A 27,007-nucleotide genomic window follows, 5' to 3' on the forward strand; every position below is an offset into this window, starting at 1 on the left:
ATTATAAAGGAGTTTACAGAAGAAAGAAGTCAACATGTTTAAAGAGATGGGGTTAAAGAATGTCACAGCCAGAGAAAATCTCTACAAGAGCTGGACCAATTCCCTGTTATAGAATCAGAGAAGTTAAACTACTTGCTGAAAAGCACAGAGCTTCTTGCACCCAGAGGTAGTGGAGGGAGATCTGATGGCTAACCCTGAATCAAGCCTTGAAGAGGAGTAGGTTAGGCTGTTGAGGGTGAGGGCATGTTTCTCTCTAAAACATGAGAAAATATAAAGAAAGGTGAGAATGCACATAGATATCTAAATAACTGAAAGTAAAGTGATAGTCACTCAGTCATGTCTGATTCTTTGTGACCCCATGGACTATAGTCTGCCAGGTTCCTCTGTCCATGGAATTTTCTAGGCTAGAATACAAAAGAGCATAGTCATTCCCTTCTCCAGGGGATCTTCCCAACCCAGGGATGGAACCCAGGTCTCCCGCATTGCAGACGGATTCTTTACCATAGGAGTGACTAGGGAAGCCCAAGAATACTAGAGTGGGTAGCCTATCCCTTCTCCAGGGGATCTCAGTTCCTGATCCAGCAATTGAGTGGGTTTTCCTACATTTCAGGCAGATTCTTTATCAGCTGAGCTACCAGGGAAGCCCAATAACTGAATGGACGGATAAATTCTGAAAAGACAAGAAGGAGCTGAATGATCACATGATCATAGAATATGGTTATAGAAGCCTTTGGACTTGATGTGGCAAGCAACAGAATGCCACTGGAAGTGATATGTCAGCTCAAAGAAGGTGGTAGATACTGGGAGCAGGAAAGCTGCTAGGGGTTACAGCAGGAATTCAGTTAAGTGATAAGTCCTGGATCAGGACAGAAGAGTGCAAACTAAGGAAAACATATCTACAAGAAATTGAGAAGAAATAACAGTAGTTAGGACAGAGTCAAAGGTTAACCCCAATATTTCTAGGCTGTCAATTTGTGACAAGAAAAATTCCACTGGAACACTTGTGGTTTCCTTAAGGGGTGCTCAATTTATATAGTAACTCAAAATACAGAGGATGAGATGGTTGGATAGCAACACTGATTCAATGGACATGAGTTTGAGCAAACTACAGGAAATAGTGAAGGACAGAGAAGCCTGATGTACTGCAGCCCATGGGGTCGCAAAGAGTTGGACATGACTTAGTGACTAAACAACAACCACAATAAAATCCAAGTCTAGACTTAGGGAATGGTATATGCGTGGTACAAATACACTACCTATCACCATTGTTAACTATGATGATGCAGTGAAGAATTGCAATGAAGATGATGCAATGAAGAATGAATTGATGCAATGAAGAATGAATTGATGCAATGAAAAAGAATTTTGGAATGGCTATAATAATAAGTTTTGAAAAATCTCAGTTTGGTGAAAAATATCATCCTCTTAAATGTACATATAAAAATTGTCATTTATCTACAACAAGGAGTTGCCAACTGGAAGTCCATGGGATAATCCACCTCTAGGTAAGTTTTGAATGACCTCACAATTTAAAAAAAATTCCCTTGGCATATACAATCTGGACCCCTGGTTTCTCTGCATAAGAGAAAATTTGTCAACACTGAGTTTGCAATCAAGACTAATGGTCGTATAGCAGCTTCTTCCTTTAAATGTGCCCTGTGCTTAAGAGTTCACTGTGGTCCCTATCATTCCCTCCATCTCCTCCCTAGTTCACTTCCTTTCTATGACTTGACTGGTCACTGGAGACATTTGTCATTGCAATTCCTATGCCTCAGTCATTCACTAAGACTTCTTTTGATATTTTTATTTACCTTGATATAAATGTTCTATGTTAAACAACTATTATTCAAGATGTTGTGCATTACAATTTAAAACACGGATATTCTTGAGTATACTACCCAAAGCAATCTATAAATTCAATGCAATCCCTATCAAGCTAGCAAAGGTATTTTTTAGAGAACTAGAACAAATGATTTCACAATTTGTATGGAAATACAAAAAACCTCAAATAGCCAAAGCAACCTTGAGAAACAAGAATGGAACTGGAGGAATCAACCTGCCTGACTTCAGACTATACTACAAAGCTATAGTCATCAAGACAGTATGGTACTGGCACAAAGACAGAAATATAGATCAATGGAACACAATACAAAGCCCAGAGCTAAATCCATGTACTTATGGACACCTTATGTTTAACAAAGGAGGCAAGAATATACAATGGAGAAAAGACAATCTCTTTAACAAGTGGTGCTGGGAAAACTTGTAAAAGAATAAAACTAGAACACCATACACAAAAATAAACTCAAAATGAATTAAAGATCTAAATGTAAGACCAGAAACTATAAAACTCCTAGAGGAAAACACAGGCAAAACACTCTGACATAAATCACAACAGGCTCCTTTATGACCCACCTCCCAGAATAATGGAAATAAAAGCAAAAATAAACAAATGGGACCTAACTAAACTTAAAAGCTTTTGCACAACGAAGGAAACAATATGCAAGGTGAAAAGACAGCCTTCAGAATGGGAGAAAATAATAGCAAACGAAGCACCTGACAAAGAATTAACCTCAAAAATATACAAGCAGCTCCTGCAGCTCAATTCCGGAAAAATAAATGACCCAATCAAAAAATGGGCCAAAGAACTAAACAGACATTTCTCCAAAGAAGACATACAGATGGCTAACAAATACATGAAAGGATGCTCAACATCACTCATTATCAGAGAAATGCAAATCAAAACTACAATTAGGTACCATCTCACACCAGTCAGAATGGCTGCCATCAAAATGTCTACAAGCAATAAATGCTGGAGAGGGTGTAGAGAAAAGGGAACCCTCTTACACTGTTGGTGGGAATGCAAACTGGTCTAGCCACTATGAAGAACAGTGTGGCAATTCCTTAAAAAACTGGAAATAGAACTGCCATACAACCCAGCAATCCCACTGCTGGGCAAACACACCAAGGAAACCAGAATCGAAAGAGACACGTGTACCCAAATGTTCACTGCAGCACTGTTTACAATAGCTAGGACATGGAAGCAACCTAGATGGTCATCGGCAGATGAATGGATAAGAAAGCTGTGGTACATATACACAATAGAATATTACTCAGCCATTAAAAAGAATGTATTTCAATCAGTTCTAATGAGGTGGATGAAACTGGAGCCTATTATACGGAGTGAAGTAAGTCAGAAAGAAAAACACCAATAGAGTATATTAACGCATATATATGGAATTTAGAAAGATGGTAACAATGACCTTAAATGCAAGAAAGCAAAAGAGACACAGATGTAAAGAACAGTCTTTCGGACTCTGGGGGAGAAGGCAAGGGTGGGATGATCTGCGATGGGAGGGGGGGTTCAAGATGGGGGACACATGCACATCCATGGCTGTTTCATGTGAATGTATGGCAAAAACCACTACAATACTGGAAAGTAATTAGCCTCTGATTAAAGCATGGCTCAGAGGTTAAAGTGTCTGCCTCCAATGCGGGAGACCCAGGTTCGATCCCTGGGTCGGGAAGATACCCTGGAGAAGGAAATGGTAACCCACTCCAGTATTCTTGCCTGGAGAATCCCATGGACGGAGAAGCCTGGTAGGCTACAGTCCATGGGGTCGCAAAGAGGCAGACACAGCTGAGCGACTTCACTTTCTTTCTTTCTTTCTTTAAAACAAATTAATTAAAAAAACAAAAAAAAAAACACCCTTTTTTTCCCTCAAAAGATCGTTGTGATGATCTGATAAAGATGAAGACAGATTGTGAATTATAAGCTATAAAAGTTTAAGATTATCATACAGAAAAACCAGCTAAAGTATGGACTTAGGAACTAGAAGAAGATTGATGGTAACAAAAGGTATTATGTTCAAGTTTCCTCTTAATTCTTCTTTACAAATAAATGCTCTAAAGATCTTAAAAAAAATAAATAAAATATGGATCTTCTAAATTAAAAAGAAATCAGTTCAAGACACAGCAAAATGCAAATGTTAATAGAACGGGTAGAATTCCAACAGTATCCATTTTTTGTTTTGCTATACAAAATATTGAAAGAGGGAAAGGTATTTGATGCCCCTAAGTGACCACAATTAAGCAGAGTGTTTCCATTTTAAGTTGACTGTAAAAATAATTGCGGCATCTTGGGAAAGCTTGTGAATATAAATTTGTCTCAGCTTCTTTCTTTAGACTGAAAAAAAAAATCTACCTATGAGATGAGAGTCAGTGATAAATCAAAGATTAAACCTTATTTTGAATTTCTCTTACTTATAATGTTAACACATTATACTTTGGTCATTAACTATTTAATAATATAGAGATATACCTAATATTTTTCAGATACTTATATTATCACAATGAAAATATAAACTTGAAAAATAAGCAATGGTCATTCATGTGAAATTAATATCAGGTCTGCCTAATTACTGAGAGTAAAGACAATTTTCCTCATTTATGAACTTGTCTTCCTTTTGTCAAAGTTCTAGGGAAAAAAAAGACAATGTCACTTTCAAAGAAACAAAATAATTATAGTGCATACTGAATTTTAATTTAAAAAATGACAACTTGCTTTCTAAATTCACAGTCTTGGATTATTTTCAAAGATAAATTTACTCTATTTTAATAGGCTATGACAGATGTAATGCCTGACTACATAAAGCTGCATTTAAAATTTAACTATCATCAGCTATAGGACATGAGTGATGGAGATCTACCATTCCCATACATGCAACTGTAAAAAGTACAAAGCTCAGTAGCAGGAAATTTTCCATGTGTCCCACTGTAATTAAGTTAAAAATAACATGCAAATCCAAGTAAAAAGTTCCTGAGAAATAAGAAGCACTGAGTCCAATGACATATCTTTTTTGTTTCAAATATTAAACTGCCACTTGAATTACTTTTTTATAACAAGCTCAAGTAAAATTCACAAAAGCAACATAATATCTATCCAATATATTATTCAGATAATTGTGTATATTCATAGTATAATCTAACTTTTTGATGCCATTAACCCCAAACAATAGACATTTTAAACTGACAGAACTCAAGTTAGTTGAGTACTGCTTCTAAAAATGATTCATATTTTACTGAAAGAAGACATAACAACACTGCGCTCGCCTTCGACTTTGCCCTGGTGACATCGAGTTGCATTACAGATAAATTAACAGTTGTGAAAATTTGAGGCTGGTAGCCCATATCCTACATAGTCTTTAAGAAAGCAATTTCAGCACCCGTCAAGGTAGGTAGGAATTAGCAGTTGTAATATTTTTTAATGTACCTGCAAAACAATAGGACCCATTTTAGGTGAACTTTTTGATAGCACTATTCCTGATTTATGAATTTATATATAATTTAATTATTCTATTAACTCTTCTGATTACTGCTTCAGCTAATAAAAGTGAAGTTCACTTCCAAAATAAATTTTCATAGAAGGTAACTGCCTCCAACTAGTTGTTTTGTTTAATTAAAAACTAATGTAACAAGAAAGAAAACAGACTTCAGGGTTACTGAATATGTTGCTGTAAGACAAATGTACTCTGTGGATATAATGTTCCCAAGACAAATCCAACAGAACAGAAAGTATCTCTTCATCCAATTTCTTTACTTTCCAAATGGAAGAACTATTTTAAACATATTCATTTGTACTAATTTTGAAACTGCAAGAATAAAATCTCAACTGTATTTGCTTTAGAATTTGAAAGCACAAAGAAGTGAATCTCTGAAAATATTCCTCAAATTCTGAAATGTAAAATACAAGGCACTGTTTTCCGTTCTAAAATTATACATGTGGGATTCTATACATGAAAAATGAACAGTAGGTCTTTGTCTTAACCAGTTTTTCCTGAAGGTGGCAAGAGACCTTCTCTGCCTTCTGAAGATAAATAAGGCTCTGACAGTTTTGCAGGGAGATCAGGGAGTAAAATGGCAAGGGCTCAAACTAATATATTAGTCTTATTTAATCTATTTTTACACACAGAACATTCTGTGTCCTGGATTTAATTCTTCATTTTATTATTTTTTAAAAAGTTTTCTAGACCTTCATCTGAGGTCCTATCATCAAAGCTGTTGTATCATACAAGAACATCAAACTAATAAAGAAAAATAAACATGATGTGATTTTTTCCACAGAAGTAAAAAAGTAATCCTCAAAAGGAAATCATATTTCAAAAGACAGAAAATTTACATAAAATAATTAGGATGCAGAGATGCTACAAAGAGCAGGTAGCAGTAATTTGTGTGTTCATCAAGGTCTAAGTGGGGTACTGTCACAATCGCCACTCCTGATTAACTTGCTCACTATGTCCCAGTCATATTAACCTTCCTATATTTCAAAAGATCCCACCTTAGACCCATGACACAGTTCCAGCTGCCTAGGCTCTTTGCCCAAATCATCAAAAGATTAAGCAGTGCTTTCTCTGGTGGCACTCAATTGCCATATAAGTCTCTTAAATTTTGTGTACTGTCTCTCCATCTGTAACACTCTTCAACATCCCCAAGCCTCAACCAGAGACTTTCTCTCTTTTTAACAATGTATGTCTAGCACCCACAGAAGAGCCAGTATAATACATCCAATACATGTATTTATTAAATTAATTCTAACTTTTCTTCTAAATACGCATATTATAAAACAGAGAGCCCAAGTTTATAGTCAATGCTTTCCTAACTTTTCACATAAAAACGTATTCATTTTAGGTCTTTGGTAAAAAACTCAGTAAGTGTGATCCAGTCAGTGAGTGTCTGTGTGTGTGTGTGTGTGTGTGTTTGGCTGTGCTTGAGTGCATGGATATTTAGACAAAATGCATATGGCTATCACAGAATGCACAAAACTCGCCAGTGTATTGATAGTAACAAACACAATGAATACTCTTACTAAGTTCCTCTTATGATCAAGAGTATACATTTGCAAGACAGGTTTAGTGGCTCGATCTTTGGCCAGGGAAGATACACGTTTCAAAGAGGACATATTCAGTGGAAAGGAAAAAAAAAAAATTGAGATCAGAACCAGTTTAAGTCTCCAAGATCTCAGAAACTTTTTGTGTTTTATTGGTTTATTTATAAAACTTTCTAATGTAGAAAAAGCTTATTTTAGTGAAACTTCTAGTTTCTAGTTTAATAATCATAACAACTAGTATTCTTTCATCTTGTAAAAGGGTAGTACATAAACGTATAAACACTGAACTAGTGTCTGTTGGGGGCCGGTGTGAGGCACTCCACCCATGGCAAAGGTCATGAAGAAGGAGGCTCGACATACGCAAAGGTGGGATCGAGCCTCAGGAGTCTCCCTGGAAATTCTCGAGCATCTATCCCCATAACCAGACCCTGCCTACTTTACTACTTTGTGCTCTCCCCTACACCTCTGACTTTACAGGGAGCTGTCCCCCACCACCTCTTTTGGAGGAGTTAACTTAGAGCTCCAGTTAATAATAATTCCTGGGCGTGATAGGAGTGTTTCAACCTACAGACTCCTCTGAAGGTTCTCTAGCCTGCCTGACAGGCTTGTCTGGCCACATGTGATTGCTCACAGCCTCCCAACTGTGAGAGGCACGAGATGCTTTAAACCTTCTAAAAACAGGTTCCTTAGAAAAGTTAGAAAACCATTAGTATAAGTATAATGGGCTGATTAGAAATTGTATTGGTGAAGGGTTTTTCATTTGTTGAGCCAATGTTTGTTGCTAAGTCTCCATATCCCCTGCCCTTACACACATTAATGAATATATAGAAGAAATAAGTATTAACCTTTGATATTTATCATGTTAGACCTTAGGCTAAGTAAATTCTTTCCTTAACTAAAACCCACTACACCCTCACCCTATAGGAATGTAACTTTATTTGGGTGGCGTCTGTTTTAAGAACAATCACCTCTGGAGAAATAAGTGTTCTGGTTGACTGACCACTGTCACAAGCAGAGGGTCATAAATTGTCAGCAGGCCCCCCTGGCCAAAAGATGATGTAACACCCCTAAGACCTCTGTATACATTTGTATGAAACACCTGACTTTAATAAAAGTCAGGACTGCTGTCCCCACGTGATTTTTGTATAACATCTCAGTGTATAAAAACGGACTCTGGAAAATAAAGAATTGGGATCAGTTCCTCGAAATACTGGTCTCCCCATGTCTCTCTTTCTAACTCTGGCTAAGTCTCCATCTGGAGCGCGGAACCTGCCATGCTTACTAATTATGCCTGGGCTTCTAAGATCCGACCGGGAAGGCCTCAGTGTCTCCTCTCCTTTAGGAGAACGGAAGGACGCCTGCGGCCTACGTAAGTGGTGCAAGCTTCTTGTCTTGAAGTTTTATTGGTCTCCCGTGTAAACCAAGCTACTCAGCCTCTTTTCTCCACTGAATTTTCCGACTGAGCTATCCTCATTCTACTACTCTTTATATCTTTGATGAATATTTAAATAGTCACCGACACCGTCTCCCCTTTGAATACCCTGGATCAGCTGGGGCTGGACCCCGGCAAGTGTCTATGCTGTTCCCATACTGAGGTTGAAAAACATTTCAACTTTGGTAATTTGACCTCTTAAATATACTCTCTTCTTCCCAATCCTCACTGGAAACTTATGAAAACAATTTAAAAAAATACATGGTGTGTGTAATCTTTTTCCATAACTCAATTTCCCAATATATGGACTCAAGTTTATCTCTTATATAAACTCTAATGGGAAATTCAAATTTTTCCAAGCTATTTACAGAAGGATCAGCTTTTGCCTTTGTCAATAAACAATACAAATACTTAAAAAGGCAAAACGTACTTGCAACACTAGAAGATGTGGTAGGGAAAAAAAAAACCTTTGGGATTCTCAGACTTAGACAACAGCAACAAATTTGTTTATACAATGATACTTACCATATTGAGCAATCTGGAGGAACTGTTTTAGTTTTCAAAGATTAGAGTAGTTTTGACACTATGCATAAATTAAGGCTGGGATACTAAGTAACTAACTGGATGGTCAAAGTAAAGATTATAAACCTTATGAAGGCCATTTTTAAACCAAACCAAAAGGATTCAAGGGCTTCCCTGGTGGCTCAGTCAGTAAAAAATCCACCTGTGATGCAGGAGACCTGGGTTCGATTCCTGGGTTGGAAGATTCCCCTAGAGAAGGGAATGGCTACCCACTTCAGAATTCTGGCCTGGAGAATTCCATGGAGAGAGGAACTATAGTCCATGGGGTCACAAAAGGATTCAAACTGATTCTGATTAAAAAAAAAATCAATTTAAATTTTGCATTCTTCATATCTTCTGTACTGTCTAAGTTTCTTATCATAAGCATGTATATTCTGATAAGCAGGAAAAGAAAAAAAGTATTTCCTTTTAGGAAAAAAAAATAAAGGTCAACGTGCTGCAAGGTATAACCAGAAAGTGTACAGTAGCAAGTTAGGAAAGAAAATATCAAAAGCGTAAACAGAATCCTATGCTGCTGAAAATACATCTGTTCAATTGGCTTTATGAAATTAAAAATACATTAAAATCTAGAATCACAGAGAGCTAAAGTTCATACATCTTATATAGTATTTTTTTCTCCTGAACAAGACATCTAAAATTTTTTCCCTTTTCCCTAAAACTCAAGGAAACTTATATATTGGCTGTTCATAAGCTATCTTTCATTTAACAAGATAAAAGTGATAAAAGTCATCACTCATAGATGAATTCCAGATCTCTTATGAATTTTATACTCATATAAAACATGTTATTATGTTTAATAACCTAACTGTTCTCAACTGGAATGTTCTGTGAGACTATGTGTCTTAAGTTTGTGGGGGGAAAAAAAAGGGTGGTGTTATGGTGGGACCTATGCAGAGACTACAGCCTCTCTTACCTATGCCAAGAGAGACTATGTCTCTCTTATCTAGGTCTTCCCTGGTAGCTCAGTCGGTGAAGAGTCTGTCTGTAATGCAGGAGACCCAGATTCAACCCCTGGGTCAGGAAGATCCCCAGATCCCCTGGAGAAGGAAATGGCAACCCACTCCAGTATTCTTGCTTGGAAAATACCATGGGCAGAGAAGCCTGGCAGGCTACAATCCTTGGGGTCACAAACAGTCAGACACGACTGAGTGACTAACACTTTCACTTTCACTTATGTCAAAGCCTTTAAAAATTCGCAGGGTATGTCCCTGGGAATGGGTCAAACATGCAAAAAGATGGATGCATAATGTATGTTGACAAAGGAGTTGAGAACTACTGGTTGTCTAAATATCGTATTCTTAACAAAACAAGAGGGCATCCCACAAAACAGAGAACGTCAAAGCTGCCCAAGGACCTTTCACTATGCTTTTGTGCTTTGCTGTCTTTGGCATCCTTCCTTTTGCTATCTAGCTTGTATTTCCCATAGACATTAGGTGTTTTCTTTATACCATTTCAACATATTAACTACAAGTTCCAAACTGACATTAAGGAATTAAACTCACATAGATTTACAAACTTAACTTGGTATTTCTAAAGAAAACATTCCTACTTATGGGGAGGTTTTACCCATGGTCTGATATCTTCCAGGGGGAACAAAATGCACACAAGCTCAAGTTTAATCTGCAAGGCTGACAAATTCATTTCTTTAATCTAATTATGTATCATATATGAGGGTATTTTTAAAAATATTTCTAAATGCAATGATCAGGTCAATTTTATTAGTATATTTTATTATTTATTTGTTAGTATATTTCTGTGACTAAGAAATATTAGTATTTCGACTAATTAGTATTTGTATTAGTATATTTCTGTGACTAAGATCGGGAGAAGGCAATGGCACCCCACTCCAGTACTCTTGCCTGGAAAATCCCATGGATGGAGAAGCCTGGTAGGCTACAATCCATGGGGTCGCTAAGAGTCGGATATGACTGAGCGGCTTCACTTTCACTTTTTACTTTCGTGCACTGGAGAAGGAAATAGCAACCCACTCCAGTGTTCTTGCCTGGAGAATCCCAGGGATGGGGGAGCCTGGTGGGCTGCCGTCTATGGGGATGCACAGAGTTGGACACGACTGAAGTGACTTAGCAGCCGCAGTGACTAAGATCATCTCCATAAAGAATGGTTAATAGCAAAAACATTCATTCTGTTCAACTGACTGAACATCAAGAGTATCAGTAATGTTTACTGGGCCTTGAAAATATTAGCTCCAAAGTTTACGTTCTAAGGAAAATTCTTTTCTACTCCAGGAAGTATTCAGGAATAAAGCAGTATTTCTTTTCTCATGTAAGTTTGACAATATTTGATATCTAATTATCATAAAGCAAAAACTATTGGAGATAAGTAATACAATCTCATTATGGCCAGAATATTTAAGTTGAAATTTGAAAGTAGATGACCAAATGGTTCTGCTTTACACTTGATTTATCTGTACTATACAGACACTGTCTTAGTCTGCTATTCTTAAAAGAGTCCATTTTAAGTATTAAAACATTCATGTACTAAACAGACGTTCAATAGTGTTTTTTTACTTCTACTTTAGAAATATGAAGAAAACTAACATTTGTTTGCAATTGATTTGTTTGTGAAAGAAGTACATCATAACATGCACCACCACAAGGCAGGAAAAAGTCAGGTCTAACCTCACAAAAAAAAAAATGACAAGTACCTTTTGCTATGCTTTTGTGCTTTCCAGGCATGGGGGGAAGTGCCGCGCTAGATTTCAGATAGCAGGGGTTCTGATCTTGGTTCACCCACCTCTACCCTAACAGGATGACAGGTAAGTGCTGATTTTGAAGACATCATGGAAGGTGGAACACTTCAGTCAGAAATTTGGCTCTCAATTCATTAAGCATTTGGAACCCCTCCACCATACCTAAGAACCTGAAATTACATATGCACAACTTAACAAAGCTTGGAAATTATTTTATTTTATATAACAAAGGCTCATGTAGTGCTCATTATGTGCCAGGTACTGTTATAAGGTGTCCCAGACTGCTCAGAGGGTAAAAATTCTGCTTACAATGCAGGAGATGTTAGAGACATGGGTTCGAACCCTGGGTCGGAAAGATCACCTGGAGAAGGAAATGGCAACCCACTCCAGCATTCTTGTCTGGAGAATGCCATGGACAGAGGAACCTGGTGGGCTGCAGTCCATAAGGTTGCAAAGAGTTGGACACAACTGAGCAACTAGCACAGCACAGCACTGTTTAAAGAGCTTTGCAAATATTGATTTCCTTAATCCTTGTAACAGTCCTATATTGTTACTTCATTTTTACACCAGAAGGAAACTAAAAACACAGAGGAGTTAACCAGGAGGTAAGTGGCAGAGCCAGGATTCAAACTTAGAATGTCTGACATCAGGGTCTCTACTCTTAACTACTATATTACGCCACCTCTAGGAATATGATATGTTAAAACATAAGATCAGGATCAAAGTCAATTGCTCATTCAATAAATATGAATTATTTAAAAGGGTTTATTTTAGAGTTAAATCCTTCTATTTGTAAATGCACCTGAAGAATATGGGTCTATGCATATGGTTCAGTTCAGTTCAGTCACTCAGTTGTGTCCAACTCTTTTTGACCTCATGGACTGCAGCACGCATATAGGACCATGCATACGCATACAGGATCACAATTAGATTGTACATTCAAAACTGAGTATTTTCAAAGTCTAATATAGCCAAAAGAGATTTACTTAAGAAAAACAGCTACATACAGATTCCATTTTTCTTCTGAAAACTCCAGTTGGGAAACCAAAATTTTCAAAAATATGACTGTTTACAAATACATGTGCATTGAATGAAAAAATGTAAGGGTACCAGTCTAAAAATAAACCACGGGTTTCTGATATTCAAAGTATATGAATTAAAAATTGTAGGAGAGATTAAAAAATTAGTTGAAACTAGTTTGGTTTCCTAAGTAGGCTAAGTATATCTTCCTGTTTATGCTACTCATTTGTTTAGCAAATTCTGTTTACATACAGCGTATAAAGTAAAAACATTCAAATTGTTGTGAATACTAAAGTGGTTGAGATTTAAATTGATGAGGTTTTGCCATATGGAAGTGGGGTGTTTTTTGGCAAAACTTTCATTCTATGCCAAAATATCAAGCAAGGAAGAACCTATTGCTTAATTTGGGGAGAGGGGAGAAGATGAGGCATGAACAAGTAGAGAAATGAGGAGGAATGGTTAAAAACTAAATTATTTCAGCCCCAAGAGAGATCTCTTTTACAAATTATTTCTCTAGTACATGAAAGAACAGTTTCTATACTGCAGTATTTAATTTCTCTCCATGGTAGTTTCTAATTAAATTTTCAAAATATTTAATCTATTAAGCACCTATTATGTGCCAGTGAAAGTTCTAATCAGTAAACCATGTATGAGAAAAACATACCAAATTCAATAGCAAAAAAGAAAAAATTATGGAGTACCTATTTATGTGCTAGTAACTACAGGACACATAAAGATGACTCAATTTTATACCACAAATCTAGCTATCAACAGACACAATTATTAGGTAATTTAATTACACAATTAAATTCCAAATACCAGATTTGTTTGTATAAACTGAATGCTGTATAATATATAAATTAATATTTCAGTAATTGCAAAAACATTCTATATTCATTCTAAATACCAAAACTGTGAAGTCATTCACAGTTATTTTTGTTATAATACACTACATTGGTGATAGACAATTTTCAATGTACTTTTGCTAACATGATCACATTTAAGTCTCACAATAGCTCTGGTCAGGAGATAGGATTAGATTTAATTAGCTATAACGCAGGTAAAACAACTGAGGTTCTGAGAATTTAAATGACAGGTTCAAGTTTGTGCAAACAATAACAGTTTTTGAGCACTTAGCTTTTGAGCACTCATTACCAAAGTTGAATATAAACTGATGAGTATTTGGAAACGAACAGCATTGTTACAACTGTATACAAACACCTTAATTAGATCAATCTGGAACAAAACCAAATTAAACAACAGAAGAGAATGCATGGAAACCAAGCTATCTAATGTAGCTGGCAAATGAAGCCTTCAGTTCAGTTCAGTAGCTCAGTTGTGTTTGACTCTTCGTGACCCCATGAACTGGAGCACGTCAGGCCCCCCTGTCCATCACCAACTCCCAGAGTTCACTCAAATTCACTTCCATCGAGTCAATGATGCCATCCAGCCATCTAATCCTCTGTCGTTCCCTTCTCCTACTGCCCCCAATCCCTCCCAGCATCAGAGTCTTTTCCAATGAGTCAACTCTTCACATGAGGTGGCCAAAGTACTGGAGTTTCAGCTTTAGCATCAGTCCTTCCAAAGAACACTCAGGACTGATCTCCTTCAGAATGGACTGGTTGGATCTCCTTGCAGCCTAAGGGACTCTCAAGGGTCTTCTCCAACACCACAGTTCAAAAGCATCAATTCTTTGGTGCTCAGCTTTCTTCACAGTCCAACTCTCACATCCTTACATGACTACTGGAAAAACCATAGCCTTGACTAGATGGACCTTTGTTGGCAAAATAATATCCCTGCTTTTCAATATGCTCTCTAGGTTGGTCATAACTTTCCCTCCAAGGAGTAAGTGTCTTTTAATTTCATGGCTGCAATCACCATCTGCAGTGATTTTGGAGACACCAAAAATAAAGTCTGACACTGTTTCCACTGTTTCCCCATCTATTTCCCATGAAGTGATGGGACCAGATGCCATGATCTTAGTTTTCTGAATGTTGAGCTTTAAGCCAACTTTTTCACTCTCCTCTTGCATTTTAATCAAGAGGCTTTTTAGTTCCTCTTCACTTTCTGCCCAAAAGGTGGTGTCATCTGCATATCTGAGGTTATTGATATTTCTCCTGGCAATCTTGATTCCAGCTTGTGCTTCTTCCAGTGCAGCGTTTCTCATGGTGTACTCTGTATATTAGTTAAATGAACAGGGTGACTACATACAGCCTTGACATACTCCTTGTGCTATTTGGAGCCAGTCTGTTGTTCCATGTCCAGTTCTAACTGTTGCTTCCCGATCTGCATATAGGTTTCCCAAGAGGCAGGTCAGGTGGTCTGGTATTCCCATCTCTTTCAGAATGCTCCACAGTTTATTGCGATCCACACAGTAAAAGGCTTTGGCATAGTCAATAAAGCAGAAATAGATGTTTTTCTGGAACTCTCTTGCTTTTTCCATGATCCAGCAGATGTTGGCAATTTGATCTCTGGTTCCTCTGCCTTTCCTAAACCAGCTTGAACATCTGGAAGTTCACGGTTCACATACTGCTGAAGCCTGGCTTGGAGAATTTTAAGCATTACTTTACTAGCGTGTGAGATGAGTGCAATTGTGTGGCAGTTTGAGCATTCTTTGGCATTGTGTTTCTTTGGGATTGGAATGAAAACTGACCTTTTCTGGTCCTGTGGCCACTGCTGAGTTTTCGAAATTTGCTGGCATATTGAGTGCACCACTTTAACAGCATCATCTTTCAGGATTTGAAATAGCTCAACTGGAATTCCATCACCTCCACTAGCTTTGTTTTTAGTGATGATTTCTAAGGCCCACTTGACTTATTCCAGGATGTCTGGCTCTAGGTGAGTGATCACACCATCATGATTAGCTGGCTCATGAAGATCTTTTTTTGTACAGTTCTTCTGTGTATTTCTGCCACCTCTTCTTAATATCTTCTGCTTCTGTTAGGTCTATACCATTTCTGTCCTTTATCAAGTCCATCTTTGCATGAAATGTTCCCTTGGTATCTCTAATTTTCTTGAAATAAAGCCTTAGATCTTTATAATCTGGTTTGCTCTTTGAACTGGCTTGAAAATAAAACACATTTCACATATTGTATCTATTGCAGTTGCATAATAATATAAGGTTGGTGCAAAAGTAACTGTGGTTTTGCTTTGTTGAATTTTACTGTTTGATACTGGAATACATTCTTAAATAAATGTGCTTATGTTATGCATCATTTTAGGGCATATTTCCTGCTTTATGGGTTTTTTTTGTTTGTTTTGTTTACCAAGTGAGCTGTCAGTGAAGCCCAATGACTTATTACTTGCTGTTTATTTTATATGTATTTTAGAATATGGAAATGATGTTAGAAAAAGGCAAATTCGAGGGATTTTTTAAAATGTATTTATTTTTTAATTGAAGGATAATTGCTCTACAGAATTTTGCTGTTTTCTATAGAACATCAACATGAATCAGCAGTAGCTGTACATATGTCGCCTCCCTCTTTTCTTATTCAAGTTCAAAATGGGTAGTAAAGCAGCAGAGACAATTCACAACATCAATAACACATATGGCCCAGGAACTGCTAATGAGCATACAGGGCAGTGGTGGTTCAAGAAGTTTTGCAAAGGAGATGAGAACCTTGAAGATGAGGAGCACAGTGGCCAGCCATTGGAAATTGACAATGACCAACTCAGAGCCTTCATTGGTCATCCTCATATGAGGAGTTGCTGAAGAAATCAACATGTACCATTCTATGGTCATTTAGCATTTAAAGCAAATTGGAAAGGTAAAAAACCTCAATAAGCCAGTGCCTCATGAGCTGACTGGAAAAAAAAAAAAAAATTGCTTTCAAGTTTCGTCTTCTCTTATTCAATGCATCAGCAAACCATTTCTTCATTGGATTGTGCCGTGCAATGAAAAGTGGGTTTTCTACAACGACCAGCGATGATCAGCTAAGTGGCTGCACAGAGGTGAAACTCCAAAGTACTTCTCACAGCCAAACTTCCATCAAAAAAAGGTCACGGTCACTGTTTGGTGGTCCGCTGCCAGTCTGATCTGCTACAACTTTCTGAATCCCAGCAAAAACCATTACATCTGAGAAGTATGCTCAGCAAATCAATGAGATGCACCAAAAACTGCAACACCTGCAGCAGGCATTGGTAAACAGAAAGGGCCCAATTCTTCATGACATCACCCTATGCTTCACAAGTTGAATAAATTGGGCTACAAAGTTGTGCCTCATCTGCCATATTCACCTGACCTCTCACCAACAGACTACTATTTTCTCAAGCATCTCGACTACTTTTTTTGGGGGAAACGGTTCCATAACCAGCAGGAGGCAGAAAATGCTTTCCAAGAGTTCGTGGAATCCTGAAGCATATATTTTTACATTACAGGAATAAACAAACTTATTTCTCATTTGCAACAATGTATTGATTGTAATGGTTCCTATTTTGATGAATAAAGATGTGTTTGAGCCTAGTTATAAATGGCTTAAAATTCACAGTCAGAACTTGCAATTACTTTTTCACCAATGTTAATATATTGGTTCCAAAGAGATGGGTTAAGAATCTTTTTGAATGCTCCTTAAAGTCAATTAATACAATCACACAGTGTTACCTTTCAATGTAATCAAACTAAAATTTCAGCTCTAAACATGGACTTATTTCAAATATCACTGGAATTAACTTGAATATCACTCTTGCCCTATACATAGTCACCTTTCACTCTAATACAAGTTATTAGAATTATTTTAAGACTTGGAATAGTACACATAGATCTGGAATAGTTACTTGAGGAGAAAATGATTGGGTAAGTTTCTGTACCTACCTATGATGATAATCTAGTATCTGAATTAGTTAGCATGGAAGAAGTGAAGGTGCTCAGTTGTGTGCGACTCTTTGCGATTCGATGGACTATAGCTTACCAGGCTCCTCTGTCCATGGAACTTTCCAGGCAAGAGTACTGGAGTGGGTTGCCATTTCCTTCTCCAGGGGATCTTTCTGATCTGAGGATTGAACCTGGGTCTCCTACATTGCAGGTAGACGCTTTACCCTCTGAGCCACAAGGGAAGCCCATAGTTAGCATGGAAGGGTGCTATTATATAAAGTAGAAACTCCAACTGTATAATTTAGGTAGCCAATATAATACTAATATATTCATGAGAGTGACCATAAATCCTCTAGCATCACACGCTTAAATGTAATATAAGTTTTAGTAAGAGGTTAATCTCAAATTAAGAGAGTTTTTCTGTCACAACCTGAGGAATAATGCAGGCAAGGACACAAAAGCATTCCACTGTTTTATTAACAACAGTGCTCACTGATCTGTGAATAACCTGGAAAAAAATGAAGAGTATTGAGTTATTTTACCAATCTATCCATCCATCACCAGAGAACAGGTTTCAAAATGATGGATTATATCACCACCTTGCAGTTTATCGCACACAACATTCTCTCCTCAAGGGAAAAACAAACAGGTGATCATACAGACATCATCATGCTTACACTCTACATTATGTATCATCTCCATGCCAATATCAACTATTAACTAGAGGGAAAACTGTTTTGAAAACCACATACAAAAGATTCAGAAAATTAGGTATGTCACTGTTTTTTTTACCCTCTAATATTTTACAGTTTATAAAAATTCTGTTCAAACAATAGTTCTCAAACTTCATAGAGACAAGCTTTCTTGTCTAGTTAATTTACTCCACAATGCTATTCTAATAAGGACAGCTCTCAATTGAAATTGTACATTTCAGTGGTTCCTAACATTTTTAAGTGGTGATACACTCCTTGAGACACTGACAGAAACTAGGAACCTCCTAAAAATGCAGCTATGCACATTACACACACAAAATTTGGCATGCAATTTCAGGTTGTTTACCCAAAAATTCCTGAAACCTAGGTGATTTATTCCAGGCACTTGGTGCCAGGTTAAGGACCCATGAATTTGAAGAACTCCTATTATTATACCCAGCCTTCCACTGCTGTCTATTTAAGCTAAGCTATGTATTTTTAAGATGATGGCTATAAGTTGTCTTATGTTACAATTCAAGATAGCCAAATTAAAAAAAATAATAATAACAGGATTGTTATTACTGGTATTCTTTAAATGTGTAGATTGAAAAAAGGGGAAAGAAAATACAATGTGATTATTGTTAACAGATGATGGGATTTAGTTAATTGTAATAATAAATAGTAATACTTCTGTTTCTGTTTTCCAAAAATTTTGTACATAAAATTACATTTCTTAAATAATAAAGACATAATTTCATGAAGTATGATGACACCAACAACAGGAAAATGATTAAATAAATTATGGCACTTAGGTCCATATACCAGAGAACTATTCAGACCCTTACATTTTAAGTATACATATACATACATGTTCATACATAGACATCTGGGAAGATATGCAACTAACTTAACAATGGTAGAATTCAAGGTAGGAAACAGGACTTCCATTTCTTTATAAAAGTGAGTGTGTGTGTGTGTTTTCTTTCTTTTTTTTTTTTTCAGTATTTTCTTTTTTTCCCTAACTACTAAAAATGTTATATGTTACCCAAGAATTTGTTTTTCAGTGGATATCTAACATCTCCTGACAGGTACTTTGCTAAATGACCTACATGAATTACTCCACTGATCCAAGTGCCAAGAGATTTTGAACTGCTCTGTTCTTTAAAGAATTTTTACATAGTTCCAGATCATAGAATCAAAAATTGAGAAGTAAGATTTATTCTCCCTGCTTATCAACATTTAGCTAGAGTAGACTACTCCAAATTATATACTGAGTTGGACTAAATCAGTACTTCTCAAATAGGCATTATTTTGCCCTCAGGGACATTTGGCAACGTCTGGAGATATTTTCATCTGTCACAAGTAGGTAGTTGAAGGTGGTGGCATCCAGTGCATAGAAGCCAGAGATGCTGCTATATATCCTAAAATGCACAGGTCAGCTCTTACATCACAGCAAAAATTATCCTGTCAAAAAAGTCAACAGTCCTTTGATTAAGAAACTCTGGCCTAAACCAACAGCCTCTGGAATAATTACATATCTCACAGAAATGGACCATGTTCAATGACAGGGTAGGGTCAGACCACTAATGGTTCTTGGCACAGATTGAAGCCAAATTTTCTTGATCTTTCTAGATGGGTTAACAGAGCAGTCTGAGATTTCTGTAACTTCCTAAGTGTCATCTGTGTGCCTTGATTAAATTAATTTCACATCATATCTATTTAGGCTCCTTCAAATAATTTCTGGGTACTGATGACATTCATTCTTAGATTGCACATTCTGGAACCTTATGAAATATATTTTCTTATTCTTTAACTGGTCCATGAGTGTGCATTTTCTTTTCTTTCCTCAACTACAGTAAACACTACTGACACTGCCATCAAAGTCTATGTCATATTCTTTTTCGTATATATCCACTACACCAAGGAGATTACTAAGCAGAGAACAGATGCTTAAAACTAGCTGTTGAATTAAATGGGAAGAAATTAAAATAATCAAGCTAACAACAAATGACACAGATGCTTCATCACAACTTCCTGTCACTTTAACTAAATCTTTCTTGTTGATTAGAATTAGGTACAGACAGCAATTCACCTAGTTGCCTCCTCTTCAGCAGTGTTCCCTAAACAAGCAGCATCAACATCTGGATATATGTTAGAATGCAAATTTCCAGGCCCCATTTCAGATCTGCAAGTCAGAAACTCTAGGTATGAGACACAGTAATCTTTTAAAATCTGACATTAAGTGAAAGCTTGAGAAACTCAGCTCTATGAGTCCTTTAACACGCAATCTTTGCAGCAATTCATATATACTAACTATTCACTCAACTTATCCATCAAATACTTAATGAATGACTAATACATACCAGGCATTGCACTGGGGCAATTCTGTATAACTTCCTAACATCAGAGTTTTAAAAAATTATTATTATGGTTTTGTAGGCACAAGTCTAGCCAGTTGATTACACTAGGGTCAGAAAACCTGCCACCTACTTCTGTAAATAAACTTTTTTTGAAACACAGCCATGTCCATTCTTTTACATATTATCTAAGACTGCAAACAGTTTCAACCAAAACCATATGGCTTGCAAAGGCTAAACTATTTACTATCTAACCCTTTACAGAAAAAGTTTGCTGACCCACTGGATTACAACACAAATCTGGCTCAGTGCCTAACTTGGTTTCATATTTGCCCTCGTGGCATTCTAAAACAGCCTCAATAGCAACAGCAGTGATAATTATCACAATCATAGTAAGAGTAATAACACCTAATACTTCCATAGTATTTACTAAGACTAGTTTAAGCACTTTCTACATACTAATTCATTTTAAACCTCAGAACTTATGAAGTAGATACTATCATTATTATCCCCATTGAAAAAAATGAAGAAATGGAAGCACAGAGAGGTTAAAGAACTTTCCCAATTATACACAGCTAGTAAATGGTGAAACCAGGATTTGGCCCCTTGGTCTGGCTCTAAAATGCACACTCTGGTTCAGTGCACTAAACTTACCTCTCCTTAACACCACTAGAACACAGATATCTGCTTTCACCTACCCAAAGAGGTACCTGTAAATAACAGTTCCAATAGCAGTATTTTCCAAATTTTCCTATATCTCTCTGGTCTTTAGAGCCAAGAAGCACCTTGGCCATTTACTATTTAGAGCCTCTTCTTTTTATAAGCTCTTAACGAATGATTATCTGATTAAAAAAAAAAAAAAAAAAAGCTATTTTTTTCCTACAAAACTCCAAACAATGGTTCTCAATCCTTGTTATTAAGGTCATGGATGCCTATGAAAATTCAATGAAATTATGCATATTTTATATTTTATAAAGATATACATATAATCTGCTATGTATAAATTCCAAAGTTAAGTGCACCTTAGGTTAAGAACCTTATCATATTTCAATGCAGTTCTATTCAGCTGCAGTGTTGCAAAACGAAAAATGTGTAGTGATCCATTATGAAAATATTTCTTACTTAACCATAGGATCTATATACTCAATGTTCAATTAATTAATCCATTTCAATTTAATTCACTCTGGCCATTTTTGAACATTTAATTTCAAATACTGAAGGCTTGATTCAATAATCAAGCTTTACACTAACACACACATACACACACTGCACTTGTCAAATATACAGTTAGACACAGGGCCAGATTTTGTACCTAGTTGAATCATGAAGTTCTACTTGTGACACTGTGGGAGGACATCAAGAGGATTTAGAGCATAAAACAGATCAATGCTAACTAGTCCCAAAAATGTGTAAAACACAATGGCTACCTGTCAGGAAGCATTTAACAGGAGGCTTCCTGTGTGCTCTTTTGGATCTGTCAGGAATCCTCTGTCCCTTATTAACTCCTGAATATTCAGGAATTAAGAGGAGTTGGCAAACAGCTCCTGGGGCTGAGGAATGCATGCATTTGCTTCCTTAGTTTTTCCATATGGTGATAAGTAACTATTTATGATCCTCTTCCTTTTTATGAACCATATGGTAAAAGTGATTATTTACAACCCTCTCTTTTTGATATAGATTGCCTTATGATAATTTGTAAGTCTGGACTTTTGATTTTTATCTTTGCTGAAAATAGCTATCTTGTAAGACAATATATATACCCACATTATGTTGAATAAAACACCTTTGCTCCACGAGACCTTGAGTCCCCGTGTCTTTATTTCTCTCTCTCTCTCAGGTTAATTCTTTGAAGGGCAGAAGCCCGCTGAGCTCACTTTCTTACCTGGGCTTCTAAGACTTCTCGAGAAAGCACACTGTGCCTTCACCCCCTTGAGAGGGCGCCTGGTGCCTATGTGAAGCAGTGCAAGCTCCGTGTCAAGAGCTTTATTGGTTTCCTGTGTAAACCAAAGAATATCAGTCTCTTTCTCTCTCTCTTTTACTTTCTTATCGTCAACTCCGGACAACCAGGTTCCAGTCCATTAAAGGACGTGAACAGCTACCAGGCTTATCTGCATTCAGTCATTTCAGTTCAGTTCAGTTCAGTCGCTCAGTCAGTTCAGTCGCTCAGTCGTGTCTGACTTTCTGCGACCCCATGAATCGTAGCACACCAGGCCTCCCTGTCCATCACCAACTCCCGGAGTTCACTCAGACTCACGTCCATCGAGTCAGCGATGCCATCCAGCCATCTCATCCTCTGTCGTTCCCTTCTCCTACTGCCCCCAATCCCTCCCAGCATCAGTCTTTTCCAATGAGTCAACTCTTCGCATGAGGTGGCCAAAGTACTGGAGTTTCAGCTTTAGCATCATTCCTTCCAAAGAAATGCCAGGGCTGATCTCCTTCAGAATGGACTGGTTGGATGTCTTGCAGTCCAAGGGACTTTCAAGAGTTTTCTCCAACACCACAGTTCAAAGGCATCAATTCTTTGGCGCTCAGTCTTCTTCACAGTCCAACTCTCACATCCATACATGACCACAGGAAAAACCATAGCCTTAACCAGATGAACCTTTGTTGGAAAAGTAATGTCTCTGCTTTTGAACATGCCATCTAGGTTGGTCATAACTTTCCTTCCAAGGAGTAAGCGTCTTAATTTCATGGCTGCTGTCACCATCTGCAGTGATCTTGGAGCCCAAAAGAATAAGGTCTGACGCTGTTTCCACTGCTTCCCCATCTATTTCCCATGAAGTGATGGGATCGGATGCCATCATCTTCGTTTTCTGAATGTTGAGCTTTAAGCCAACTTTTTCACTCTCCTCTTCCACTTTGATCAAGAGGCTTTTGAGTTCCTCTTCACTTTCTGCCATAAGGGTGGTGTCATCTGCATATCTGAGGTTATTGATATTTCTCCCGGCAATCGTGATTCCAGCTTGTGCTTCTTCCAGCCTAGCGTTTCTCATGATATACTCTGCATATAAGTTAAATAAGCAGGGTGACAATATACAGCCTTGACGTACTCCTTTTCCTATTTGGAACCAGTCTGTTGTTCCATGTCCAGTTCTAACTGTTGCTTCCTGACTTGCATATAGGTTTTTCAAGAGGCAGGTCAGGTGGTCTGGTATTCCCATCTCTTTCAGAAATTTCCAGTTTATTGTGATCCACACAGTCAAAGGCTTTGGCATAGTCAATAAAGCAGAAATAGATGTTTTTCTAGAACTCTCTTGCTTTTTCCATGATCCGGCGGATGTTGGCAATTTGATCTCTGGTTCTTCTGCCTTTTCTAAAACCAGCTTGAACATTTGGAAGTTCACAGTTCACGTATTGCTGAAGCCTGGCTTGGAGAATTTTGAGCAGTACTTTACTTGCGTGTGAGATAAGTGCCATTGTGTGGCAGTTTGAGCATTCTTTGGCATTGCCTTTCTTTGGGATTGGAGTGAAAACTGACCTTTTCCAGTCCTGTGGCCACTGCTGAGTTTTCCAAATTTGCTGGCATATTGAGTGCAGCACTTTCACAGCATTAGTATTATCAAATGCATGCATACAAGTTATAGGGGTGTGAGGGAGATCGATTTGTTCATGGTCTGTTTTTCCTTTATCAATTAGGTAAATTTGGGAAGTTGAAATAATTGTTTTATTCATCTAAACTGGTATTATCTATTGGTCATAGAATTAGAACATGTTTCTAGAACAATGTAAGAATAGCCCTTCTTCTCTTCTGCCTTTTTTTGAAGGGGTAGTGATTATGCACTGACAGTGAGAGGAGAAATAGCAAATTACTACTTGTTAAACAATGAATACTTAAAAATCCCCCGAAATAACAATATTTGTATTAACTTTCTCTTTTTTTTTTTCCAGAAAATGTTGTTTGAAGACACACTACATAAGAAGATAATTGTGAAGAATGAATATCAGGACATGTGGATTCTAGCCTCACCCTCTTTTTATGTTAACTTTCCTCATTTGTAAAATTAGACAACCAGTCAAAACAATTTAAAAGCATTCTTCCAACTTTAATTTTTTCTGTTCCATAACTAGCAGAATAGTAGGGAGAATTTTACAAGAAGATGGATTAAGGAGAATGCTGTTGAGGAGGAAGAAATATACTGTTAAAGAACCTAGATCCATAACCTAGTCCACACTTCGGTGAAGGGGAAAGAACATTGGAAGCAGACACTAAAAAGCACCTGAAACGTTGCTCTTTCTGACAACATGCAGTTTAAGTCATAAACTCATAAAATTTTCCATCAGTATAATCTTTGGTCAATTTTAAGTCTTCTCTTAGTTTTCAAATATGTTTACCCAGTTTAGCAAACATCTCTTAGATTTCTGAAAATTCTCTGAATAAAAAAAAAATTGGTTATTACAGAATAAAATAAGCAGGTTACTTTGGTCTGAAAGAAGTTTTGTACTAGGAGTTCTCCAAATGGAACAATACAATATTCAGTAAAGCATATATTTTGATCTTTGACTTTAGACTAAAGAAGATATTTTCTTAAAGCAGAAGAAAAAGACAAAGCAATATAAAATGTCTTACATTGTATATTAAAAAACAAATTCCATGTTTATAACAAAATCATGGTAGTATCTATGTGGCTTATTTGGGGCATCATTCTTTCTGCCATTACTGAATGAATGTATCAAATGGGAGATTTCCTTTCCTGTCATTCTGTGCTATTCCTATAATCTTGAGCAAGTTACTTATGTTTTGGACCTTTGGTGTTCTGTCATTCTCTTTTTATTTAAAAAAAGCTATAAGTTAATCAAGGTGTGCTGAAAATTTCCTGAGGTAGATGGCACATCTATTCAATTTTCCACATACAATATTCAGGAAAATGCCATTTGAAGGTAAGTACGCGATACCAAGTGGTGATTTCACACACACACACACACACACACAATTTACATTACATGTTAAATGTAAAATGGACTCATTCTTTATGTTTTAACAATCTCACTACATTAAAGCAGAAAAAGAAATAAAAAATAAAATCTAGGCTGAAACCTGAAGAACCAAAGGCTGAATTATCCGGTAAACTATCAGTTAAATACTCTCTCTTCACAAAAAACAAGTAACAATTTCTAGGCAGTCTAGGTTTATTTATAAAAAAAAATTTTAAATGTAGTTTTTTAGGTCCCATAGATACTGCTTTATTTCATACATTATAAAAACATGACACAGTATATGAAACCTATTCAGAGCTAGAAAGTAGTTCTAAAGGCTACTATGCTACCAACCACACAGATAGCAGAAATAAATTACTTGATTAGGGCTTAAAAAGGACTTCTGTCTGGAAGATAAAGCGTGTGAGAGTTTAAAAACCTGTATACTGCATACATATCCTGCCCAATGTTCCAAAAAAAAAAATTATCAACCAACTAATACAATAGGGGAAATTCTATGGCTTGCTAGACTGGAAAAATATATAGGTTTCAATGACTTTTCTTCTAGTATGGTCCAATTTATGTATCTTGACACATTAATGGGTAGTAGGTAGTATAATAAATAAGCTTCATTTTCTTTGGTGGAAAAAAAAAAACTACAGATTTAAATTGATAAAAACCTCAAAGGGCGTTTATTCATGGAAGTTATCTCTAGTAGTTAAAATGTTATATGTTTATGCAGGATACATTCAAAATGCAAAGATATGACTTACAAAAGTCTTTGAATCGTTCACATAAATATGCATGTATGTCATTTATAACAGTAGCCTTGATGAGAATACACTGTAACTGGCTGTGAGAAATGCTTAAGAGGGTTATATTAAAACAGAATACAGAATGGTGGTTAGAAATCACAGAACAGGTGACACCTAATTCTGATAACCTAGTGATAAAAAGTGCTGACTATGATGTATAGATGGTGATAGTGTTAGTACAGAACAGTATTTATATGAAATTATAAAGCATTATGCAAGGAATCAAATATAAGATTAAAAGTTAATATCCCTAGGCCAAGTAAATGCATTTTTTAAATTTATAACCACACAGATTCATATATATAATATGTAAGAACTCAGAGTTGCCTTGATTACCACAGAATCACCCAAAAGTTTAATATACTACTTCAAACATAAGTCTTTTTTTGTTGTCGTTAATATCATATACATTTAATTATATCATTCTTTGCAAAATGAATTCACTTCAAATTGGAGGGAGTGAGATATAATTTTTATAACAAACATTAAATATGAACCACATACAAAATTCTGAGCTAGGCTCTGCAGAGGATAAAAAGATACAGAGGGCTGAAAAATATATATATTGAGAAGATTACAATCATCTTTGGGAAAAAATGTTTTGTCTAAAAAAATTCAACATGTAAGAATCTCATTCAAATTTTTTATCAGTACAGGACAAACAAATGAAACTTTAAATGTCTTTTCTCTTAAAAACAACAAGTAAACAAAAACTACATAAAGATTTACAAATGTATAAATTAGGAAATGAAATATAGGGCTTCTGTGATAAAATAAGAACGAGGTTAAATA

At 36.5% G+C, this 27,007-nt stretch overlaps 1 protein-coding gene across 11 annotated transcripts in view; it reads right to left on the reverse strand.

Annotated features, from left to right (window-relative positions):
• The window catches only part of CHM (CHM Rab escort protein), a 249,703-nt gene that overhangs the window by 91,520 nt on the left and 131,176 nt on the right, over positions 1 to 27,007 (reverse strand). The window lies entirely within an intron of this gene.

Source organism: Bos grunniens, chromosome X (assembly GCF_055505025.1).
Source record: "Bos grunniens cultivar Pamir isolate PY7600 chromosome X, Bosgru_T2T1.0, whole genome shotgun sequence".
Taxonomy (NCBI): domain Eukaryota; kingdom Metazoa; phylum Chordata; class Mammalia; order Artiodactyla; family Bovidae; genus Bos; species Bos grunniens.